At 46.4% G+C, this 7,551-nt stretch overlaps 1 pseudogene across 1 annotated transcript; it reads right to left on the reverse strand.

The window, feature by feature from the left end:
* Positions 1–1,678: 1,678 nt before the first annotated feature.
* On the reverse strand, positions 1,679–6,146 carry LOC120645361 (annotated as a pseudogene). The gene is made up of 4 exons (XR_005664240.1): positions 5,469–6,146; positions 4,751–4,976; positions 3,926–4,669; positions 1,679–3,665 (listed from the first exon to the last, which is right to left on the reverse strand). The product of XR_005664240.1 is annotated as a protein ALP1-like (transcript).
* Between the last annotated feature and the right edge of the window lie 1,405 nt (positions 6,147–7,551).

Below are 7,551 nucleotides of genomic sequence, written 5' to 3' on the forward strand. Positions count from 1 at the left end.
CTCACCCTCAGCCCATTGCGTCGCGTCCTCCTTCCCCGCTGCGCCCTCCCTCCCCTCCTCTCCCTCCTTCCCCGAGCGCACCGACCCCTCCCTCTCCCCGAGCACACCAGCCCTCCCTCTCCCTGTCCCTCTCAGGTGCGGCCGGCGGCTCCGGATCAAGCAGCACCAGGGCTAGATCCGAGGGGGGCGCAGTCGGATCCAGAGGGACGCAGCAACGGCGGGACTCGGCAGCGGCGGGACGTGGCGATGGAGGTCGTGGAGGGCAAGGCTGCGTGGGCGGCTGCCGAGGCGGCTGGCGTGACGGGATGGGCTCGGCGGGCCTAGGATAGGCTTGACTGCTTTTTTCTTTTTTTTTTGTTTTCTATTACATTTACTGAGGCGGGTAGGAAAACCGACTCGATTAAGGCCACGATTAATCCGTGACCTTTGGGCCGAGGTGGTTGCAAAAACGATCTCGATTAATGGTTTTTACCCGCCATCGTAAATATTTCTATAGTAGTAAAAAATTTTGTAGTAATGGCGGCGATGTCTAAGATGCCGACGCTCGTGAACGAGGATCCGAGTGCCAGAGGGCGTCGGTCCCGCGATGAGGGGGCTGTAGAGTAGCTGAGTAGGTCCGGAGAGAAGGTGACGGAGCGCTGGAGCGAGCCTGAGGAGATGGGCAAGGTCGGGGACGTCGACGCCGCCACCGCCGCGAAGAACCAGTGGATTTTGGTGAGCGGCTTCTTGCCCGTTGTGCAGGAGGTCGCGACCAGTGCCTCTTAGAGCAAGGCTAATGGAAGAGCCGGCAGTCGGCTGTAACCAAATGCCACGTCAGCTTTGCATAGTAAAAAAATTTATTTTTTCACTTTTTTCTATTCATCCACTACATCCATCATTTAATGCTCCTCTTATCTAGCCCAAGCCTAGAACCAATAGGAGTGGCGGTGGAGCTGCAGAATAGTGCAACAGCCGGCCCTTGCCGCCCGCACTACGCTGGGAGTGGACGTTTTTTTCCTCGAGCACAGCGTTCAGCCCGGTGTTTTACAGAACGCCTGCTCCTTCTCTCTCTACGTTTCTCTCTCTGCCAGCAAGGAATTTTGTGACGTGTACATGCATTCATCCTGCTGATGTGGCTCTATAATACTTGCTCTTAAACAGCCTCCCGAAGGTCCGCAACCGAGAGTGGGACCCTGCGGTCTAGGAATGGTGCAGGAATGACAAGGGGAGGGCTGAGGAGGAGGAGACCGCCGATGGCAGCAGGAGGAAGCTTTTGGAGGAGTACTGAAACGTTGATAGAAGAGGGAAGTGTATATTTGTCTTTTATAAATATGTCGATACCTGTTTGAGAAGAATATATTATTATAAAGGCTATAAGACCGGTCTCAGTGCGGGTTTCATGGCACTGTTACCTAGACTGCCATGTCAGCTTTTCTGTGAGATGAAACTACCATTAAACTGTCAGTCTCAGTGCACAGTTTCATAGACAGGATGTAGTATTTAACATGTGTATTGTGTGGTGATCAAATGTACCATGAGAACTCTATAGAATTTTTTGCAATTGTTTCTAAACTATGTATTAGTCTAGTAGAACATGATAAATAAACATTGATGTATCCAAAAATATGTTTTGTTGAACTTCAATACCCACACGATCTTAAATGAGCACATATATGAAAAAGATTACATATAGTAGATCTCAATTTGTAGATAGACGACGACCGTGCTTGTTCCAAATGTGCTCCACCAAGTCCTTCTTAAGTTGTATATGAGCCGAACGATCTCGAATATCACCTTCTTTTTCTAGCACTCTTTCAAATGGAACATAATCTTCGGGGGAGAATTCTGGTTCTTGCACAGTCACTGTACTAGGAGCCTCATTTAGATCAAGATTCTCTTCAATGTCCTCTTCTTTTTTTCCATCTTCAACAATCATATTGTGAAGGATGATGCAAGCTAGCACCACTCTCTCAAGTTGACCACGATCGTATAGGCGAGCTGGTTTTTTCAAGACGCTCCATCGTCGACGCAATACTCCAAATGCTCGTTCAATATCCTTTCTCTTCCCTTCTTTTTCCTGTGCAAACAGCTTGTCCTTGTCGGAAATGGGCAAGGATATGGACTTCACAAAAACAGCCCATTCCGGGTATATCCCATCCGCAAGATAATAACCTGTGTTATATTGGTTTCCATTCACCATGTATTGGACCCTTGGAGCTTGCCCTTTTAGTTCTTCGATAAATAGATGAGACTGGTTTAGGACATTGATATCATTATTAGAACCTGCAACCCCAAAGAATGCATGCCAGATCCAAAGATCATGAGAAGCCACAGCCTCAAGAATTATCATCGGGACTTTCTGATCACCCCGAGTAAATTGGCCCTTCCATGCAGTTGGACATCTCTCCCACTGCCAATGCATACAGTCAATACTGCCGAACATACCAGGAAAACCTCTCTCTCACCAATTTTGAGCAGACGCTCAGCATCTGCCATAGTGGGTCGTCTCAAATATCGTCCACTAAATACAGCTATAACACCCTCGACAAAATACTTCATTGCCTCTAGTGAAGTTGTCTCGCCAATTTTTAGAGACTCATCTAGATGATCCGCCGCACTGCCATTAGCTAATTGGCGAATAGCTGCGGTACACTTTTGTAGTGGTGTGAGTCCTTGCTGACCTAGAGCATCCACCCTTGTAGTGAAGTAGTCAGACCACTTGCCTAATTCATCAACAATGCGTAGGAATAATGGCCTACGCATACGAAATCTTCGGCGAAAAATATTGAGCGGATAAAGAGGATTTTCTGAGAAATAATAATCCACAAGACGCTGATGATACTCCTCTCGCGGCCTTTTGATATAGTTCCTTGGAGAAATCAATGATCAGATGCCTCTTGAGAAAGAGCCTCTACGCTTGCCTTCAGGACCACCATTGTTTCACTGATTAAGTCATCTAGGAGTTCATCTTCTGCAATGAACACATCCAACAAATTGACAGTGTTGCTTGCTGAATTTTGGTCCGACATTTTTGTGGATACGAGAACCTGTTTGATGGTAAAATACATCTTAAAAACAATCATATGTTCAATTTAATCATTACCAGATGGCGTAAGACATTAGAAGGGCTCAAGGAAAATTCAGTGGGCACAATCTGCATTTACATGCATATCAAATTCAGTGGGCACATAGCAATTTGTGAAAGCTCGACAGTGGGAAGCACATGCCAAAACAATAACCAACACCCTCTGCCTTCTCTTTGAAAAAAGTTCACCCAACTCTGCGAGACAGTGGCACTCACCTGCAAAGTCAGTAGCCTGTCCTCGATGAGCACCTCCTTTGTACAAGAGGGAAAAGATGGTGGCGACTATTACAGGAGAAAGGAGAAAAGATGGTGCTCTAGAAAGGAGATGCTGCCGAGATGGACTAGTACTGGATGTATATATAGGTGAAAGGAGTACCAGTTCACATTCATATAATAAAGAAAGGACTACCAGTTCACATTCACATAATAAAGATGAAGCCGAAAGGAGCTTCAGTCTGAAAGCAACAGTTCACATTCCTAATGGAGCAGTTTCACACCAAAATAACTGAAAAATAATACTTAATTTCCACTATATTGCAGCCTTCCAAAATAACTGACCAAAAGCACAAGCCTCCCAATTGATATCCTTGCACAGATGCTCCTGTTAGTGGAAGATGGAACATATTAGCTTACAAGATCACCAATTAATACCAGCACAAGGTAACTAAAAAATGTGTCACCAAGAGCTTCCTAGATGCAACTCGACAGGCACATAGCAGGGTTCAATTCAGTACTACACTATTAATAGCAGCGTTGTGTTAACTGATTTTCAGAGCACTAGGGACATGCACCAAGCACTAGTAACTGAGAGCAGACTATATTCACAGAACAAATTCTCTAGGATGAGGCAAAATCACTAACCTCAATCATTTTGAAAAATCATCTTCTCCATCTTGAGCAATGTCTTGCCATGGCTAATCTTCTCTTCGGCCGACATCTGACTTGTATCCCGAGCCAGCAAAGAAGTATAAGCTTCGAGTAACTTTGCTTCCTTATGCTCTTTTGCAGTCTGCAAATTCATCGTAGAGATCTCAAGTTGTGCCTCTGTCATTTGTTCACGTTCCTTCTTACGCTCTTGCGTAACTTCAACAATTTTATTTATATTTTCTCCAAGGATTTCAATACCGTCCATAACCTGATCTACCTTCCTCTTCCCTCTGCGTTCTTGCTTGGCTGATTCCCTCCCAATAGGACGTTGTTCAGCTATGTCATCACCATCTATGGCTTGGCTGCTTTTTTTGCTTTTATCTTTCTCTGATTGAGCAACAAATGTGCACCATTTCGGTTCATCTTTTAGAATCTTCCACCAGTGGATCAATGTGAAAGGTTTTTCATTCTTTTTCTCATACCTCTTTTGTGCTTCATCCATCAGTTGGTCGTCGGAGTATCCACTCTTATTCATTTTACAAACTGAAATCCAATAACCATTGAATCATTTATCATTTTGCTTAGGCGTGTCCAATGGATCTTCAGGCTGTTGGTGTCTCTATGATATTCTCGTTGCTTGTTCTGGTTAAACTCCTTAGTGATTTTACTCCAAAATGAATCACTTTTCTTTTCATTTCCATGAATAGGGTCTTTAGAAGTATTCAACCAAGCACTTGCCTGCACAATTGAAGTTTATGAAAGTATCATCAGTACTTAAGATAGGTTATCATATTAATATGATCTACGTAGCGTGATTACCAGTTTCACTTCCTCTTCATGTGACCAATATCTTTTCTTTACTGACCTACTTGCCTCAACACCATCTTCTTCATCAAGGTCAATGCTGGCCCTTTCATTGGGATATGGTTCAGGTGCAGGCGATGGTGGCTGGAAGGTGTTTGTAGCTCCAACATAATGGGAATTTTCACCAAAAGGTTGCAAAGGTGGAAAATATGGTTGCTTTAACATATTCAAATAACCACCCCTACAATGGATCAGTGGTGCAAGAACTGCTTAGATAGAAATAACAGGAAAGCACAACTAAAATTGAACATAACAAATTCCAGATACAAAAGGATTGAGTTTAATCGACAGCAGGTATGTCCTGGATGATAGAATATATACATCATAGGTGCATGTTTTGCAACATAATATGCATGTTTTTCAACCAAATGAAGGAAGACGACAACATAAAAAAAAATGCTAGCGGCTAGCACACTGCACACTCTGAAGCAATTCAAACTAAGAAATATGAAATGCCAACTCAACTTAAATCAAACTTCATCTGCTGATCTGCATATGTTGTATATGTGATTAAAGGCAAGGCCATGATAACTGCATGTTTAGCTCATATATGCAAAAGCATCCAGTAACTACATAAGTGATCTACCATGAGGAGAAATTTAAAACTACAGGGTCACAGTCTCAAAGAATTGAATCAAAACTACATCTCACAAGAAACAAAGAGCATATTTACCATGGATTTGAGCACTGGTTTCCATGTGGGGAAGAATTTGGGGGCGCCGCCGTAGAAGCTGCAAATCCAGGCCAATTTGGGGGCGGCGTCGGTGAAGCTGCATATCCGGGCCAACATGGGGGAGGTGCCGCCGGAGAAGATGCAGCAGGCAGAGGAGCAGCAGCCGGCGGAGGAGCTGCAGCCGGCGAAGTGTCGCCGCCGCCGCCGCCGCCGTCGCCTGTCGTTGTGCTGGCGCCGCGGACCTTCACCAAGCCACCACTGCGGCCCTTCTCGGTGCCACCTCCACGGGGCCGCCGCCGCCGCCGCATATTGCCGTGCCGCCGCCGGGCAGCTCCCCCTTGCGGGACATCTCGCCCGCCCAGATGGCACGGGATGCGGCGGATCTGGGAGGGCAGGGGCCGCGGCGGCTTGGGAGGAAACGAACTGCAGGGGCGGTGGCGGCTCTGGGAGGAGAGGAAGATGAAGGGCAGGGGCGGCGGTGGATTTGGCGTGAGCTGGGATGGATTTGGCGCGCAAGCTGGGAGCGGGAGCGCGGGAGGAGGGAGTGCGGGGGGAGGGAGCACGGGATCCACCATGAAACCGTCGCTGGCCTCGGTGCGCGTTTCGTCAGCGTTTCTTCGACTTGGAAACAGCGCCCGATTCGTTTCGTGGGGAAGAAACGGTTCCCATCTATCTCCTATTAATTTGCTCATGTAAGCATTTTTATTGAGACTGGCTTAATGTCAGGAATTGACATTGAATTATATTGTGTGGTGGCAAAGACTTTTTTTAGTGACTCGTGACAAAAACCATCTTTTTTTAGTGCCCACCAGCAAATTTTGCCTAAGTATTAGTATTAGTATTAGTATTAGTATTAGTATTAGGATTAATTCAGCACAATCAGCAGCAAGAAAGCAATTCCAAGCAGAACAAAGGAATTGAGGAAACACCATTCAGATAAAAGAAAAATATGAATCCACGAGAACGGCAACGATGCCCACTACTTGACCTGCAGCACCACGAGATGGCCACTACATCGTTGCATAAAGCCTCAGCCATGGTCGCCTTGTTCTCCGAGATCAATTCCTCGCGCAGCTAGCAAGCAACGGTAGATGATTTGCAGGGTGTTCTGCTATGGACTGCGGCGTGTGATATCCTGATCGCGAGCTCGAGATGATCACGATACAAGAGAGATCCAGGGTAGAAGAGAGAGTTTTGGGAAGAAAAGTAGAGCACGGAAGGGGAGAGAAGCAGAGCACGGAAGAGGGAAGAGATAGCTCACGAGAAAGTTAATTCATTTCATCGATGCCAAAACACGCCGGTCACACGGGTTCATATATGCGGTCGCAGCCGCAACATCTCGCACACTCACCAGGCCCATGGCCATTACAACTCACACAACCCATGGCCCAAATAACAATCCAATACACAAGTATACAAGACATCACCCCGCCCTCAAGAACCGGTCGGTCCCCAGACTGGTGCCGCAGGAAAGCGAGCCTTCAACACATAATAATCCTCCCAGGTAGCCATGTCTGAAGGAAGTCCACACCACTTGATCAGAACTTGAGTAACAGCCGAGTCCCCTTTCTTCACCAAGCGACGATCAATAATAGCTTCAGGAACCACTTCCACTGTATCCAACCGAGGCAAGGCTGATATATCAGAGAACACAGGAGTGAAATCAGGAACAAACGACTTCAGCTGTGAAATGTGGAAGACAGGGTGAATCAGAGCAGTGTCAGGCAGTTCCAACTTGTAAGCCGCGCTGCCTATGCGCTCCAGTATCTTGTATGGGCCAAAAAATTTGAATGCCAGCTTGGGAAAAGGTCGATTGGCGATAGAAGTCTGAGCATAAGGTTGCAGCTTGAGATATACCATGTCCCCAACCTGATACTGCCGGGGAGTCCTATTCTTGTCAGCATATGACTTCATCTTGTTCTGGGCGTTATGGAGATTTTGTTTCAGAGTAGCCAAGATGAGTTGACGGTCTTGCAGAAAGTCGGTGGCCTCAGAAGAACCATCTGCATTGAGGACTGGAACAACTCCATGGTTGGCCTCAACACCATACAGTGCCTTGAAGGGAGTGCATTTCAAAGCTGTG

Source organism: Panicum virgatum, chromosome 8K (genome assembly GCF_016808335.1).
Source record: "Panicum virgatum strain AP13 chromosome 8K, P.virgatum_v5, whole genome shotgun sequence".
In the NCBI taxonomy this organism is placed as follows: Eukaryota; Viridiplantae; Streptophyta; class Magnoliopsida; order Poales; family Poaceae; genus Panicum; species Panicum virgatum.